The sequence below is a fragment of the Haliotis asinina genome, chromosome 9, assembly GCF_037392515.1.
Source record: "Haliotis asinina isolate JCU_RB_2024 chromosome 9, JCU_Hal_asi_v2, whole genome shotgun sequence".
In the NCBI taxonomy this organism is placed as follows: Eukaryota; Metazoa; Mollusca; class Gastropoda; order Lepetellida; family Haliotidae; genus Haliotis; species Haliotis asinina.
The window spans coordinates 3,267,156-3,286,656 of record NC_090288.1 but is presented as its reverse complement, the minus strand read 5'-3'; the positions used below and the strand labels follow the sequence as shown (position 1 = coordinate 3,286,656).

The following is a 19,501-nucleotide window of genomic DNA, read 5'->3' as shown; positions in this document are numbered from 1 at the left end:
ATCTTCAAGTCAACTCTTTCTGTCTGACATGATACACCTGTCCTTGTATTCTGATATAAAAGGTTTTCCACAATCTAAATCCGGTTTTACTCACACATACGCAAATCCACCATATCGAAGATGTAACCTGCATGGGGGTGGAGAGGGGGTCATGGTGGGAGAACAGTCCAGGTGCCAGGCTAGTGATACACAGAGCATGAGATGCTGGGATCGAGGCCATATGTGGACATCTTCGAAAACCTTTAGTCAACTTTCAGTGTCGTCACAAACCCTAGTGTACAGTACGCTATCCTGTGCACTTAAAAGAACCCACGAATCTGTTGGTAGATAATCAGATGGTGAATATGTGACAACACCGCGTTCTAAGTTTTAACATACTGATGCACTCTTACTGAATAACGACCCGACCCTCCTCTTGCCAATATTGATGGAATATGGTAAATGAGGTATCAAACCATACTCACTCACTCACTCACTCACTATTAAATAGAAACAATGAAACCATACTTTATCAAGTGGCTCAAGACTGTCCACTCTGTGTCGTTCGCACAGTAGAAACTAAGGATCGCTTTGGTTTACTATGTCCACTTTATGAAAAGTTTGACAGGATACACTTCTAAACCACTAACCCAGATCCACCCGTATCGAAATATAGACAGCGAATGTCTTCCAGTACAAACTGTCAACTGTTTACCTGAATATACTTTTTGAGAAATGCACAAGTAGTGAAAATTGGAAACATTTAAGTCTGGCTGTTATTCAGACAAAATATATACCATATATGAGTTTCTCAAGTCTACGTGAACCGGATGATTTGTACGGATGAATTTGCTGTGTGTCTCTCACCCAGCACAAATATTGTAAGGTCAGTACAGGACACAACAGGTTGAACACTTGCCCCCTCCCACTCATGTCCGGTATTGAATGAGACGCTTTCTATGTTATATCTCAGATATCTGTGATTGGATAACTGTATCTGTCTAATCAGAAACGACGTCTTCAAGGACAAGACTGCGTGGTTCACGGATATCTGTTGCTATAAAAGGCCTCGAACACCCAAGATCGCTACTCCATCCGTGGAACTCACAGATTGTCATCACCAAGACCAGGTAAACCTTTTCTGTATTCCTCCCGTTATGTGAACTTAGTCCGATAGTCTTGGAGGCACAGATGGACCAGACGTTTGTGGCGCCGAAATCCACCGAATTGCATCCTTAAGCACACCTAAAACTATCATCACGAGTTGAAATCCCTGATTGGAGGTGATTATGTATTTGTCCGCATGCCACCTGTGATAACTGGTTCCATCGAAATTATTAAGGTAATGCTTGGGCATGGTCATTTGAGAATTGTGCATATTGTGGCATAGTTACTCAAATCTTGAATGACCTGCCTTTCATTAAGGCCTACGTAGGCATATTTGCGGCAAACTATTAAGTACCCTATACAGGAAGAAACGAAGGACCAGCGGCCACTTATGGCATAAGCATCATTTCGTTCATAAGAGTTAAGCAATTGTTTCAAAAATGTATTTTTATTCACCATGGCGTTATCAATTTTCCTTATGGTTAATGTGAAACGTTATAAGCGACATTCTCCTTACCTCAGCCTTCGTAAGCAAGCTATCTGTACGAGTTAAACACGATGTGCCCTACATTGGTGAATAGCTCTAACAATCTTATGCAGGTTAAGAAGATCACTCCCACCCGTTGTGTAATACATACACCTGTATCAATGCTCGTGTTCCAATATCGTGTTTTACAATAGGGAAATTCACTTCCACGGAATTCTACGCGGGTTCACATCGTTTACCTACCAATCTTAACGTTGCCTCCACAAAGGAAGGTGGTTGTTAGTTCCAAATACACTGCTCCAGTCTGTATTGTAATGGGTAAAGAAATTTAATACAAGCGAAAGTATTATTTATCATTGCGTCACCTTAGGCAGATGGACAGGCGTTTCTTCCCATTCATTTTCTTCTACATAATGTGTTTTTGTTTGTTATTTTCCAAATTCAGCAGTTTCTCTGTATTCCGTGTTCTTCCTACTATTTGGCTTTATTTTCGGGAACACTAAGGTTATTTCTGCGAGGGGGCCACAGACTCACTACACGAGCACATGGTATGGTAACATAGCAAATGGAAGCGCCTTAAATATAAGTTAAGGGAATTGCATCATATTTCTGCAAGCAGTTACAAAGCAGTTAAAATCATGTCTGGAACATGCTCTTCTGAGTTTCGTCCCTAGAAATATATATACTCCGCAAAATAGGAACACCGAAGAGGGTTTTAGGTATCAGGTCTGGTAACAACCCCAAACACGTCAACGGTACTGTTGTGGCCATACCCTGTGTCCTTCGTCACCTCGAACAGGTCGGTCGTGTCTTTCGAATAACTTCGGTGCGTAGACGACTTCTCGCTGTCTGCACTGAACCTACGCCGTCTTGATATAACTGCCGAAGTCAGTCTCTCACGCAAGTGATGAGCTTGTATGAGGGTGTGGGTTCGAACCCCGGGCTCGGACTTAACTAAAAAAAGTACTAGAATTTGTACTTTACTAAGAAAGTGTATTCCTAAACATAACATATGTAATTGCATGAACCAGTCTAACACTCCAGTTTTGACACGGGAACCCTGCTGATCATACCATGTTGCTATGTTTAGCCGCCATAGTCCCACGTGGCTGCGTTTTCTCGTTTCTCATTTTTTTCAGAGTGGTTTGATCGTGGCAAAACCCGCATAAATCACTCCCGGTTCAACTACACATAACGAACTCATACTTGGTATTAATTTTATCTGAATATAAGATAATAATATAATATAATATAAGATAATAATATAATATAATATAAGATAATAATATAATATAATATAAGATAATAATATAATATAATATAATAATATAATATAATATAATATAATATAAGATAATAATATAATATAATATAATATAATATAATATAATATAATATAATATAATATAATATAATATAATATAATATAATATAATAATATAATAATATAATATAATATAATATAATATAATATAATATAATATAATAATATAATATAATATAAGATAATATAAGCAAAACTTAAATGTACCCAATTTTTACGACTCATGCATTTCTTTTCTTGAGAGTATATTTAGCTTAACAGTTGACACTTGTCAGTAGTTGATGGTAGTGGATGACAGCAGCTGTCTAAATTTCGATACAGATGGAAATATGCTACAGTCCATTGGAAGTACATCTTGACTTACGTTTTCATGAAAACAGACATGGGAAACCGAAGTCATGCTACGTGTCAGCTGGACGACACAAAATGGACAATCTTGAACTAAATCATAAAGTATTTTTCATCATTCTTCAATAAATAGAATGAGGTCAGAGCAACAAAATTTCAGATCGCATGTATATACCCTGACTCACTGACTGTAGTCCTTGGCCCTAATAAAAATCCATCTGGCATATTTTTTAGCTATCTTCAAGTCAACTCTTTCTGTCTGACATGATACACCTGTCCTTGTATTCTGATATAAAAGGTTTTCCACAATCTAAATCCGGTTTTACTCACACATACGCAAATCCACCATATCGAAGATGTAACCTGCATGGGGGTGGAGAGGGGGTCATGGTGGGAGAACAGTCCAGGTGCCAGGCTAGTGATACACAGAGCATGAGATGCTGGGATCGAGGCCATATGTGGACATCTTCGAAAACCTTTAGTCAACTTTCAGTGTCGTCACAAACCCTAGTGTACAGTACGCTATCCTGTGCACTTAAAAGAACCCACGAATCTGTTGGTAGATAATCAGATGGTGAATATGTGACAACACCGCGTTCTAAGTTTTAACATACTGATGCACTCTTACTGAATAACGACCCGACCCTCCTCTTGCCAATATTGATGGAATATGGTAAATGAGGTATCAAACCATACTCACTCACTCACTCACTCACTATTAAATAGAAACAATGAAACCATACTTTATCAAGTGGCTCAAGACTGTCCACTCTGTGTCGTTCGCACAGTAGAAACTAAGGATCGCTTTGGTTTACTATGTCCACTTTATGAAAAGTTTGACAGGATACACTTCTAAACCACTAACCCAGATCCACCCGTATCGAAATATAGACAGCGAATGTCTTCCAGTACAAACTGTCAACTGTTTACCTGAATATACTTTTTGAGAAATGCACAAGTAGTGAAAATTGGAAACATTTAAGTCTGGCTGTTATTCAGACAAAATATATACCATATATGAGTTTCTCAAGTCTACGTGAACCGGATGATTTGTACGGATGAATTTGCTGTGTGTCTCTCACCCAGCACAAATATTGTAAGGTCAGTACAGGACACAACAGGTTGAACACTTGCCCCCTCCCACTCATGTCCGGTATTGAATGAGACGCTTTCTATGTTATATCTCAGATATCTGTGATTGGATAACTGTATCTGTCTAATCAGAAACGACGTCTTCAAGGACAAGACTGCGTGGTTCACGGATATCTGTTGCTATAAAAGGCCTCGAACACCCAAGATCGCTACTCCATCCGTGGAACTCACAGATTGTCATCACCAAGACCAGGTAAACCTTTTCTGTATTCCTTCCGTTATGTGAACTTAGTCCGATAGTCTTGGAGGCACAGATGGACCAGACGTTTGTGGCGCCGAAATCCACCGAATTGCATCCTTAAGCACACCTAAAACTATCATCACGAGTTGAAATCCCTGATTGGAGGTGATTATGTATTTGTCCGCATGCCACCTGTGATAACTGGTTCCATCGAAATTATTAAGGTAATGCTTGGGCATGGTCATTTGAGAATTGTGCATATTGTGGCATAGTTACTCAAATCTTGAATGACCTGCCTTTCATTAAGGCCTACGTAGGCATATTTGCGGCAAACTATTAAGTACCCTATACAGGAAGAAACGAAGGACCAGCGGCCACTTATGGCATAAGCATCATTTCGTTCATAAGAGTTAAGCAATTGTTTCAAAAATGTATTTTTATTCACCATGGCGTTATCAATTTTCCTTATGGTTAATGTGAAACGTTATAAGCGACATTCTCCTTACCTCAGCCTTCGTAAGCAAGCTATCTGTACGAGTTAAACACGATGTGCCCTACATTGGTGAATAGCTCTAACAATCTTATGCAGGTTAAGAAGATCACTCCCACCCGTTGTGTAATACATACACCTGTATCAATGCTCGTGTTCCAATATCGTGTTTTACAATAGGGAAATTCACTTCCACGGAATTCTACGCGGGTTCACATCGTTTACCTACCAATCTTAACGTTGCCTCCACAAAGGAAGGTGGTTGTTAGTTCCAAATACACTGCTCCAGTCTGTATTGTAATGGGTAAAGAAATTTAATACAAGCGAAAGTATTATTTCCAAAAGCAAAAATATATGTGCTTGTCACAAGTATCCTGTGCCATTATCCATTTCATTTTTATGCATAATTTTAGCAAAAAAAATAATGGTCATTATACCGCGTCTCTAATTATCTTCACACTTGTGCTCAAAGTGCTAACACTGAGCGCTAATTTTAATTAATTCTAAGTTGTGCCAGTCTCTCATACCACGTCATACGTGTAAATTTCCACACTGAAGTGTAATGCGCGACGTTCGGGCTGAACATTTACAGATAAAAGGAGTATAAAATTGTATTTCAACATCATTTGCAACGACATTTCTTATAAATGTGTTGTTATGGTTTATACACATCTTTTTTCAGGTTTGAAATCCTAAAGAGCAGCAGGAAATATGGTATGTGAATATGTAATTGAATAGAACATTTATTCTACAATAGTTTTCTTGTGATAGTTATCGCGTTTATGTTTGAAAATTTGTTTAGGGGATACACTTTCCATCTATTCTTGATTCTATTACTTGAAATCGGTAAGGTTCTGGTCTTTTGTTTTCTTTGAAACATCACCTCTATATTTGACACACACTATAACAAAGGACCCCAAATGAAACCTCACATGAAAAGATTTTACATTGACTGAGATGTCTGCTTGATCTCAACAGACAGTTGTAGTCCCTCCGCCCTAATGTCTTAAGGGTACCTTAGCTGTGTGGTACCGTTACCGATTCGATTCTCAAGAGGTGAATTTCATTTCAGGTACCCCACTCTAACAGGGGAATAAAACTACTTGTTTATTAATTTGATATGAAAGTCGATAGATAGGTCACGTGAAGTGTATTATCCTATACCGGGAAACGTCACACACTTGGTATTATCCAAAATCCTGTTGCAGGCAAACTGGTGCCCCACCTCCGCCAAGGTGACCCTGTACGAGAAGGAATGCTTTACAGGTTGTTCTTTGACAGTCACGAATGACATGCCTGGTTTGGGAGCCTTCGACAACCGTGTGTCCTCCGCCGTTGTCCATGAGGGAGAGTAAGCACATTTGCGCTCAGATAAAATTTAATTGCAATGTTTGTTTTTTGGAAAGACACAGAAATATTTTGTTTGCGAATTGTAAGTGCACAGCTATTTAGTGGGATCGGATATGCACCAAGTACGCATTTATGAATTTGACTTTTTAAATGTATCATTTTTAAATTTCATCTTCATAGTTTCAGTTACCTCAACAGTTGAGACATTTACAAGAGGGATATGATTCAGAAAAGCATTGCCTTATTTAGTTTGCTTTTTCTGAAAAGCAGTTGTCAGAAGTTTCATGGATGTTTGCTGTTTCGTTTTAGTTGGGCACTGTACAGTGAGGTCAAATATTCCGGGAAGCGGATGATCCTTTCTGAAGGACAGTGCTACAGCAGCCTCCCTGGCCTGAATAATACCGCTTCATCCATCAACAGAATTTGAGGTATGTATGGATTTGATTTGATGTATGGAATATATATAATTTAACACTCTTCTTTGTGTGGGTGCGAGAGTCATACATATATAATCTAACCGATATAGCAACACAATTCCATGAACTAAAACACTCTGACGCTTGACGAGGAGGTCTTCTACTTTTATCCACCTGGGATGATATATACTGAGGCGCTCAACAACCCGAACCTGTCAGTTGATTTTAACATTTTTTATTTTCCAACGGAAATAGTGGACAAGTGCCTTGTGTGGCCTCTTAGAGTGGCAACACACAACCTGTAGCAACACAATTCGATGAACTCAAGAAATATTACACTCTTAGTGTGCAATCCAAGACTTCATCTACAATACAAGACCAAGAGTGCTTTCAAAATATAATTTGGTTGCTGACTGGTTACGTGGTTTACGCGCATATTTTGCACATGCAGATTCCACGTTTGTGTGTAAGACGTGAGTGAAGGTTTTGTTTTGAAGAAAACTTCATGGAACAAAATGTTGTTTATCCTTTGAGGTGCTTAATTATTGTAATACCTGTACTTTCAGTTGACACCGACATGGTGTAGCAGCTCCTCCTTTGTTGGACTACAGACATGGATGCCCCGCAGCACATACATCAGCATACACGCCTTATGTCAATATCTGCAGATGGAAAACAAACAGATCACTTTATTCAAAATGTAATACAATTAGAGTAATTTCAAACAGGTACATCTTCAAGAAGAGATACATTGTAAATGAAACAGAATAATTGACCAGTAAAGTTTTTAAAAAAATGGAACATGCCAATTAAATGCAAATATATAATAATATCAATAAAGACATTGAAATGTATTTCCCTGTGTATCCTTCTGTGTATTCTTAAACCGAGCACTTGTAAGTGGGTGTTCTGTTTCGTTTTCTGTGGACAGACTGCGTTGGTGAGAGTAGGGTGAGTGAGTGAGTTTGGTTTTACGCCGCTTATAGTAGTATTCACGTAATATCATGCAGCGATCACCAGAAAAGGACTTCGCACACTGAAAAAATATTCGATGGAAGGAGAGAGGGTTGAAAGGAGAGAGGGTTGGGTTCAGAGAGGGGAGGACAAAAGGCTGGGATAAGAGATGAGAGGAGAGAGGGTAGGAAGGAGAGAGGGTTCGGAGGAACCGTTACATCCTTTGACACTAACCTCTGTCTGATAAAAAATGTTCACAATGCATGTGACTCACTTTCCAAAATACAGTATCTACGAATGTGCGTATTTGTTGTTGTTGTTGTTGTTCTGGTTGTTGTTTCACGCGGCTTTTAACAACATCCCAGAACGGCTATCCAATAGGCCACCTCAGTATTCCTTGGCGGCGTAAACACATTCATGCGTAGAAACACACGAAATATCTGCTCGAAGGACAAACCCAAAAGTCCGTCCTTTAAGTGCTGGTCACATCTTCAGTTGCGGCAGTAACAAGATTGATTAGCATTTCAGCCCAGACACTGAGGAACAGGCAGAGTAAAGCAAGGTAACGACACAGCCTTACACCTTGACGTTTGATTGTTTCATGTGTGGCATCATGAGCCTCGGTCTGTCACAAGACTTGCACCATCTGTGTGAACACATCATTATGACCTGTTGATTATTTACATAATGCATAGATTATGCATCTGAAAACAAGTTTGACCTTTCCTTTTGCAGAGTATATACCGCAGTTATATCACGTGAGTTAGTGAGTTTATTTTTACGCCGCACTCAGCAATATTCCATCAATATGGCGGCGGCAGTTATAAAAAGGCAACCCGTACATAATCGAGTCTTGGCCTCATGATATCCTGAACATTGATCTGGGACGGCATGATAGAAATATATTACAATCACCCGATTACTGGGGGCTAATCCCAAAAGTAATTTGGTTGCATTTTACAGCGATCACGTGCTTTGAGTATCTTTTAGTTGCTATGGAAATAATAGCTTTGAATGTTTATATGAATAAATGGTTTAATTAATGGTTTCATCTGAAGAAATGGTTCTGGTCCATTTCGAAGACCTGGGAAAAAGATACGTTGGGCTCGGTTTGGGTTTTTTTTTAACCAGATGACATCCCTACTAAACTTTAATATATTTTACCAAAAGAAGAAATAAAAACGATCAACATCAACATTTCGAAACAGAGGCTGAAACTTTGCTGAAAGCAAATTCCTCGAAAGTATGTCTTACTTTCAAGTGACGCATTACCTCGCTTTCGAACTTATGAAGGAGAACTTATATACACAAGATTCAAGCTCTCTAAATAGTTGTGTCAGTCAAGAAAGAAAACAATGTGGTTGTCCGCACAGACTACGTAGTCTTTTACCGCTGTTTCGTTCTGACTTGAAAGTGCCAGGCAATATATCATTTTGGTGCCTTTCCATGGTAACCATAATTCCATCAGAGAACGCACTATATTATGCCTTTATGAAACTAAATATTGCTTTTTAAGACTATTTACTGGTGTTCGTGATATCCTGTTCCGTGAGATATATACATGTGTGCATTAAACACCTTCAAGGTCAACGGTAAAGGTCACATTTATCAAATTTTGTGGCAAAAGTGGACTTAAATTGGATATTTCATCTTACGCTGTTGGTTTTGTCAAAACAAATAAGAGCAATTATATTGGTTCAAACATCAGAGTCACTACTTTATTGAACAAATTGTTACCAAAATAAAACGTTGTTTCAAAGGCATTTAGAAATTCACCTGAAGAACAGACTAGAATCTGTCTCGAAACGTTGTGACCTTGTATAATAAAGAAGTTGAACCAAAAAGTTTAAAATATTTTAGTTTAAAATATAACGTGTTATGAAAAATGATGGTTTGAGGGCGTCACCGTGGCATCTAGGTTTGTAAACGACATTCTATATGTGAATGAATGAAAGATAACACTAACACTTTGCTTGATCCCTATGTTTTAGTCATTGCTTGTGTAACACACAACTGTTTACAAACATGGGCATACAAATTGTTTAAAGGGCAAAGGCAATGGCTAATGAACGTGCTCGAAAATTTCAGAAACACGTCAAATCATTTCGTATAGTACATACATATTGTACTTTCATAAACATTAACAATTTACACAATGTAAATAAGTTACTTTATCTAGCTATATGGCAGCGGTTTGTAAATTTGGACCAGATAAGCCAGTGATCAACAGCATGAGCATTCGATCTGCGCAATGGGAACCGATGACATGTGTCCACCAAGTCAGCCAGCCGATCCCTTAAGTCGATTCTTCCAACAATCATAGTCGCCTCTTGCGGCAAGCATGTGTTGCCTATTCGACCCTAGATCTTCATGAGTCTCGCCGAAGGGTGATATTCTATGGGTGCACACCAATCCTTAGTGCAACATTTACGATTGAAAATCTAGGAGGCTAGAATCAACTGACATACTGAAGTGTATAGTTCCTTTATGACCTCGGTATATATCATCCCTGGTCGATGAAACTGAAATACGTCCCCGGCAAGCGTCAGACATTTCTATGTCATTTATTGACAAACATTCGGTTTAGATTCTGTGCATGACTCTCTGTACCATAAATATGTTCAGCTCAGAAAAATACCTTCAACCGTTTTCTGATCAAATCCAATAAGTACATATTCTATTCAATCACATATTCACATACCATTATTCCTGATGCTCTTTGGGCTTATAAACCTGTGAAATAATTTACTGATGTGTACAAACCACAAAAACAAATTTATATTGTCAACGGGCGCCTGTAGTCATCGGCTCGTGGTGAATTAGCTCATGATTTTGATGAACATCACGTTGACGAAGACAAATGAATATGTTGAAGAAGACGAAGGCATAGTTTAATTCAAACGTCTTTAGTTGGTTTCACAAGACATGACAAACAAGTATACATGAATGAGGTGAGCGGACTTCCAGATCAACACCAGGGCCTTTCCTGCAAGCGGTCGAGTCGGAATACCGGACTCTACACTCACATTCAGTATAGATGTATACATATATTTATACAGTTTTTTAACAACAATGGACAGGCAAACATTCCATAATGGACAGATAGAGAAACAATAGTACTTCCTTCTACAGTTGATGTGATGACAGACACAGCCAAGGGGGGTGACCTATAAAGGCCATAAATGTCATATACTGTAACTAATGGAAGGGACAAAGAGGAACAGGGTATCTGACAAGACAATGTACTCTGCGGTAGTGATAAAGATTAAGAATGCAGATTGAACAATAATAACTACATCTGGTTACATAGTTTTCGGTCTATGGAAGTATTGGGAAATGGCAGTCCTGAAGTAAACACTATGACAATATTCAGAATTGCCATTGCAAATGATACTGATATACAAAGAAATGCCAGAAATGAGATTCACATCTTGAGAATGGAACCTAGGAACGTTCCTGTTGTAGAATAAATGTTCTATTCTATTCAATCACATATCCACGTACCATAATTTCTGCTGCTCTTTGGGATTATAAACCTGTAGAAAGAATTTACTGATGCGTATAAACCACAAAAACAAATTTATATTAAGAATTGCCATTGCAAATGATGCTGATATACAAAAATTACTATACTATACTATACTATACAATACTATACTATACTATACTATACTATACTATACTATACTATACTATACTATACTATACTATACTATACTATACTATACTATCTGTTCTATTGACAAATATTCAGCCCGAAGGTTATGCATTACACTTTGAAGTTGAATTTTACATGCATGACGCGATATGAGAGAATATGCACAAAATAGACTTGATGTTATGCACGAAAGACTGTGTTTGTGACTCAAGATGTTTGTGTCTTCTGGTTTAGGGGGAAAATCGCTTGTTTTAGTTTAAAGGAGAATATGAAAGAATTTCAGTAACTTGCTGTGTGAAAGATATAGTCATCAGAAACATATACCCAAAGTTTCAATGACAAATTATGAATATTTACGTCTTAATTTAAAAAAGCAATATAACTGAAACGATTATGCAACAGTTGTTTATATGACGAACTAACGAAAAGATAATATGTTCTTCAAAGCTGTCCCTCTCAGGTAAACAAAAAGCGGTTATTCTCGTACAAATACATTTATTATAATTATTAGCCACCATTTCAAGGTCTCCTTACTCAACAAATATCTGTGCTATAGTAGTTGTATCATGGGCCTGTACCTCCTTTACGAAATAAACACAATCTGACGAACTTGCCAGTCTGTCTTACCGAGTTTTCCGATTTTGACATCAAGTGGTCAAGATGTTAAAATTGGAAGTAATTATAGCTACCTTTGTGTTCTGTTCTCATCACCATTGGAATGGCCAGTAGCTTATCAGACTATCTCACTCAGAGCTCGTAAAGTACTTTTTTCCATGTATAGATTATTTCATATATGTAAGCGTCACGGTTGAATGTAAAACATTTTACAGTAAAATCATGCCTGTATTTCTACACGGTTCAGAAATTTGGGGTGTTAGGTATTATGGATATATAGAAAAGCTACAAACTACATAATTTACATCTTTTCGAAATGTTTGCAAGTGTGCATCGAATGAGGCCATATTGGGTTGGTGTGGTAGATACGGGCACGTTTCTACTCAAAGGTGTGTTATAATGTTTTGGTTAAAATATTAAGAATGAAATCGCACCGCCTTCCTTACCAATGTTATTTATTCCCATAAAACCTTGATGACAATGGTAAACATACATGGGTTTCAGATGTCCGTCATTTAATTTTCACAACTGGTGTTTCACATGTTTGGATAGAGCAAGATGCAGGAAAAATACAAATGTTTAATAGCACTTTTGCACAAAGAATCTGTGATATATATTCCCAGATTTGGCATTACTCTCTTTGCATATCCACAATTTTAAGGAATTACACGACTTTCAAATCATTGTTACAGCCTGAAATATATCTTACAGCACTATGTGATAACACCTTGATACGTGCATTTTGTAAATTACTTATTGCATTGCATTAGTTTAAAGTTAATTTATTGAGAAAAAAAACTTTGTACTAATGAAAGCATTCCTGCATGTACTGTGTATATATGTTGTAATCTAGGAGTTCTCGAAGATGAGTACAATGTATTATTTGTACGTGAAATGTATGTGCATCTCGGAACAAACAAAATAATTACGTAGTATCAGTTCCAAAAGTCTATCTGTTCACGGTACGAAAAACACTCAAACCATAACTTCTGTCGCAATATTTATGAAACGTGTGTGGCAGTGACATCTGAAACGTTTCAGAAAACTGCTGGATCAAGAGTAATATCTCACTTTGAATTATTGTTTGTCACGTGACCCTAAATTATACCTCCCAGTTGGATAAATAAAAAATTCCCATAATTTCTATGCACCAGTCTGGGTACTCATCTAACAATACTTCTGTATAACACAGCATAGCAAGATGGAACAAGGTCCTGGCATACATCTAACGTCAAACAGGTGAGTTTAATACTTTAACACGATGTTAAGTTCACGAGCACTGGGTTTTAATTGCATCATAAATGTTACTTGGTAATTTGTTACATATGGTAATGCTGTAAACTTGACAAAGTTGATAGCTTATGTTCAAGTCCACTTGTGTAAAATCAAATAGTATTGCAACGTAAAGTGTTGCTCCAATTTTTCACAACCATGGTTCCCAGTTGTCTAGATGTGTATATGTGCAATGGTTTTATTGTCTGTTTTGTGTGTAGAGAGCAGAGATATTGATGAAAGCGTTTTCACATTGCTGAATGATTTGTATCTGCATCCATTGTGCTCAGCTTTCCCTGTGTTTATGCACGCAATGGTTTTCTTTGCATTGTGTGAATGGAGATCGTCAGTGATGGTAAATCTGTTGTCACAATGATGAATGATGTTTGCACTTGGCAGGTCACGTGTGAATACATGGTCTTGCTCACCATGATCAAATATTAGGCACTATTCCACAAATTAATAATAATGTGTTCTGATTTGTCCATATATGTCTATTTTTATGTACAGCTTTCTAGTATCCGCGGAGGGTTACCAAATAGTTATGTCATTGTAAATGTGAACTTTATTGCATGACAGTGTATGTGTACATATTGCTAAGTTTAACAAACTGTGTTACTGGACATTGAATTATTTCCCATAATGGAGCAACCAATGTTTTGCATAGTGTCATGTGATTATTTCCCTTGTCCAGTTATAATGTTGTATAACGTACATGTGTAATTGCTGGATTACCGAATTCATTGAGACAAACCTCTTGTGCTGCCTATGCCAGACATTATGCAATGAGCAAACCTTAGTAAGAATGTTGTGTTATTTCAGGGCTTACAGAATTTTAACTCTGAATAAACCACACCTCACCCCCTACAGAGAGTCATGTGATTCTTGGCGCCATAATCAGTTGTAACATGTGTTTTTCTTTTCATGAAGATTGTTACATTTAAGAATCTACTGTGACAAACGATGTAAGAAATCCCCCGTGGACCAGCCAAACAGAACAAAGACAAGTCATAAACGTTCAAATTGTATTATTATGCAACGAGAGCAAGGTATACAAAGTCACAAGTCAATTTCACAATACAGATTTCAAATACAATATAAGCGAGACAAAATCTAAGGCAATGGGTCACAAAATATATTTAGTAGCAAACTCATTAAAGTCTTGGTGTGAGAGAGAATCAACTATGCAGAATGTAAAAACAGTGATCGGTCTGACAGCGGATAATGTAGATCCAGGCGTGGACGGGTTTTGATGATCAGGCGTTGTAACTCCAGTAAATATGAATGAGTGTCGCCCACAACACGGCAACCAACTTTTATACTCAGTCATTTTCCGAAAGTTCGGGCTTTTACCAGTATCGTCAACACTGTAGAATGTCCTCAAATAAGTCTCCCGGAAGTAAACACATAGAAAACTAGGAGCAGATAAATTCCGGGAAAACAAGAATCCTAAAAGTGTTGACCATCTATTAAAACGAAATGTGACCCATCATAAAGTTCGTGATAAAGTTTGTAGAAATGTATCTCATTCAGAAGTTTCTTTGAATGTTCGCTCTGTTCGTAGATGTGCGAGGGACAGGCAACGTCGGCTTTCATTTGTCATGTCTAAACCGGCTGATTTACCCTTGGGTAACCGTTTGTCATTAACTGCTAACATTCATCATTCTAGCAACCAGTCTGGCGTGTCTCCTGGGCTGTTTCTTGGTTCCAGTGAGTCGTCCCCTAGAACCACAGAAGAGAACTTCAACGGAGACAGGGTCGTCGCAGTCTAAGAAGTCTAAGTCATCATTGTCAAAGACGAAGTCGTCCTCAACAAAGTCGCCGGTGAGTCAACATACTACGACAGCTAAGAAGTCCTTCGGTGATGAGATCATCCCTCTTCAGGAACGACACATCTATGATGAGCCGTCGATCTTTTGTTCGCCTCATCATGAAGTGAAAATTTTACAAGGCCTCTATGTCGAGCTCCTTGGTCAGCGCCTACAGATTTGGATGGGAAAATTGTAGAGGTAGCTAGATCGGTCACTCAAGACTCAAGAGAGGTCCTGATGATCAAGTCCACTGACACTTTGACAACGGTGCTCAGGCAGTCATTTCAGCGTTAATCCAACAAGTCTTCAACTCTACTGGAGAAATCAACGATGATTATGAAGTCATGGAGATTCTTCGAGACGGCTATAAGATACCACTGCAAACTATACCTCTGATCACAAGAGTGCCGGTCCCCGTTGTTTATACCAGGGGTCAACCACACAAACTGTCTGACGCCATAGTAATGACGGTGTTATCTTCGGTGGAAAAATACCGACATATCTACCTGGAGGAGAGATTTCGCACATTATACGCGTGCTCGCTTGTGTATCTCCAGGACAAGCAAAACAGCATGGTTACGGACAAGCCCGAATGCTAGCAAGGTTATCACCGTCAGTACAAGATTTCACAATGATCAGCTGACTGTGACTCGACTAGAGTCTGATTGGTCCCCGAGAGACAATGCCCTGCGAAGAGTGTGGTGTTATTGTTCCAGTGTCAGAAAGTCGTCAACAGTTGTTTACAGTTACTCAACGTTGGAAAGACATCGGTTACTCACTAGTTTAGCAGTTTTCAGCATCATTTGATTCTTCAGGAGGCATCGAGGTCTTCTAACAGCAGACCTATCAGGAGACTTGCAGCAATGAATCACAGTTTCTGCTCGGCAGCCAGCCAGCTATAAATAGACTTCCTTTGAATGTCAGCTCGCTCATAATGTACAATGTTGACGATCTGACGTCAAAGAATGGCGCATCTTCACGGCGTAAAAGCTCATCATGAGAGAAGTCAACTCAGTCTACAGTTGGACTTCACTATCAGGCTACTAACTCAGGTCAGATGACTTGTGAATCTAAATTCCTCGGGATTTGATTCATCACTGCTGTCATTGCTGTCCCAGAGGATTGGTGAGTCAAATTTCATGCCGATGTTGGAACAAGTTCTACCCTATCCGTTACCACTATGACAGTGACAATGTCTACTCGGTCTCCTCACATCACCTCAGGATATGACCAGAGGAACACGTCTACAACTACGTCTATGACAGCAGTTCCTGAGTTTCACGTTCTGACAGGGTTACGGCATCGGACATCTTGAGACCATACCCGCTATGGTGGACTCGCCAGTCATATGGCTGCACAGGAATGTATTTGTTAGAGCCGGTCTACATCATCCCTATGTAGATGTATTACTACAAGACTGGGGTGCTTACCTGAACAAGGTTGCCGCAGGAATCTCAACATGTCATACTAATGGAGATGAAAGCAGTAATCAAGGCCTGCTACTGCTAGAATCGACCTTTCTACTATTCAGTATAGTCGACGATCTGAATCTGCACACAAAGGCATGTAACATCTCAGGTGCTTGCAACATCGTGGCCGAAGCTCTATCACTCCCTCTACCCCCATCCCCGACAGAATGGATGCTTCAGCGACAGGCGTTTTGTCTAATTAGTCAGACCTTCGGAACACCACAGATAGATCTACGTGCCACGAAGTTCAACAAACATACAACGTTTGTATCACCGATACCAGATCTGCTAGCAAGGGCAACGACGTTCTCAGCATACCGTGGGAAGGACTGAACACTTCTGCGTTCTCCCAACCAGTGCCACTACCACAGGTCACCAAGAAAATCAATTCTGATTTTGGACGCGCCTTACTGGTCGGCGACAGACTGGTTCCTGCTACTCATTCAGGTATGAGGACAACCAACTGTGCATCTACCAGATTGGAAGAACACACTCGTCCGTCCATACAAAAAACAGGCACACAGCAATCCAACATCATTCCAACTATTCAATGTGGATCGTTTCAAGTTTGCCCAAAACATCGGGGATATTGTGCACGAGCGTTGAGAGCAATCACCTTAGCTCTACGTAGATGTACTCGCAATTTGTATGATGACAAGTGGAAGCAATCTGAGTCCTATGCCAGGAAGAAAGGGTTTACTGCAATCGAAGCTACACATCTTCAAGTTGTGGATTACCTATGTCTCTTAGAACATACTAAGGACTTTATCGACATATCTGGCGGCACTTGGCTCTGTTATCACCATGAAAACAGGAGTCAAGTTGACTACAGTACCTGAACTACTCACTTTACTACGCTCGTTCAAGCTGGAAGACCAAAAACAACTCTGATGGTGCGGGTTCGAATTCCGGTTAGGACTCAACCAAAAAAGTACTAGAATTTGTACTTTACTGAGAAAGTGAAATCCCAAATATGACATATGTTGCATTTGACCTCTTTCTAAAATGGCATTGTGTAATCATAGCTTTCGGCCATGGGAGCCGTGCCAATTCGCACTTATCAGAGGGGTACACAAAGTACGCAGTCTAGACTACAAGTTGTATGACTTTCATTTTTGTGGAAGTCGCGGTGACTGAGCGGGCTAGGTGGTTGACTTTGTGTGCTGGCGATTAGGTGTCTGACTCTGAGGGTGCGGGTTCGAATCCCGGATGGGACAACCAAAAAAGTTTTGTACTTTACTAAGAAAGTGAAATCCTAAATATGACATATGTTGCATTTAAGGGTCCAGTTTCGGATTTGAATGTCGTGCTTCAACACCTTTGAAGTGATGATTACGAACCACTAATCTGACATCGCCTGAACTACTGACACAGAAAACGCCGTTTCTACTTGCGTTAGTCATAGCAGCACAAATGTCAGAACTACTTCCACTGGACGTCAATCACACTCGATTTGACTCAAGTCGTCATGAGACTGTACATTTAGGACTGTGATGGAATTTTATCACCAAAAACCAACTGCCTTGGACAACCGCATAGACAATTCCACATCCCGGCGATATCTACAGTCCTAGGGCCACATGAAACACAGGATTTATCATTATGCCCAGTCAGAAAATACATCTCCAACGTACCAAGACGAGGAGACAACGATTCAAGCGCCTATTTATCCCTAGATCTACTGAGACACCTTGGGAAGTATCCCGCAACACTATCTCAGTGTGGATAAGAGCTGTTATACTGAGGGCCTGTAAAGCAGCAAGACTGGAACCTCCACGAGCCTCCAACCCATATGAAGTCAGAGCCTTGGCCTCTACACTCGCTCTGCATGGAAATTGCTGGCTATCAACTATAATGGAGGGCTGCTTCTGGAGATCAAACACAGTCAAACCAACCATTATCTTCTGGAGATCAAACACAGTGTTTGACAATCATAATCGACGAGACATAGCCACGAAGGGCGTCACTGGCATTCACAAGTTGGGGCCTCTTGTCTTTGCGCAACAAATAACGATTCTTCAAAGGTGCTGAGTTTACTCACCCATTTATCACGTGACTTGAGGAGACCAGACGCTCCGCGGAGTATAATGGTTGAGTGTCCATGCGCACGTCTCGAACAGACAAGTATGGGTGATTAGGACCCTGTACTCGTAATGAATATGCTTGTACATGAAGAAGGGTCGCAACTAGTCTTGAGTATGTTGACATTTAGTTGTAATGGGTACTAGCAGGACTCTAGTTAATCTAGATATCATCACGTTCCAGTCACCCAGGCCTTCTTCAAAAATGAAATAGAACAGGACCGAATTACCGCCGTTACGATTTCCTGGTGTGTGTGTGGTGGAGGGGCGTAATTTTGACAGCCAGCAGAATCCATCGTGGCCTGACCCACCGCCGTTTCCGTCGGATTCTGTAAGCAATTAAGCATGAGTCAGGATGGGGAGAAATAAGTAATTTTCAGAATAAAATGGATATTTTATACTTATCCTGACTCATGACGTTAGCCCTCCCAGCCGCCCCTCTCGGGCACGCTGAATTCTAATATTCTCGTGTCGGCGATCTTATTAGGAGAGAGTGACAAGCGTGGCAGGTCATGTGACCTCTTTGCCGGGGGAGGGATGCTTCTGGTTGGTGAGTGTATTTTACTTCCGCTTCTTTCAGAAGGGAACTTCAAGGGATTTCAGGTGTTCCACTACCTTCGCCAGGGTGGAGGAGATAAGCAATTAAGCATTTAAGCGTGAGTCAGGATAAGTATAAAATATCAATTTTATTCAGAAAATACGTCGGTGCCAGCCGTGCCTCCAAGACTATTTGACTATGTCAACATATCAGAAGGAATATAGAAAAGATTTACCTGATGTTGGTGATGACAGTCTGCGTGTGTTTCA

The 19,501-nt window shown here is 39.6% G+C and overlaps 1 long non-coding RNA gene across 1 annotated transcript; it reads left to right on the top strand.

The window, feature by feature from the left end:
* Positions 1–4,469: 4,469 nt before the first annotated feature.
* On the top strand, positions 4,470–7,688 carry LOC137296819 (uncharacterized). The gene is made up of 5 exons (XR_010957666.1): positions 4,470–4,590; positions 5,751–5,782; positions 6,277–6,419; positions 6,728–6,846; positions 7,401–7,688. It is a non-coding gene; the product is annotated as an uncharacterized lncRNA (long non-coding RNA).
* Positions 7,689–19,501: the final 11,813 nt, after the last annotated feature.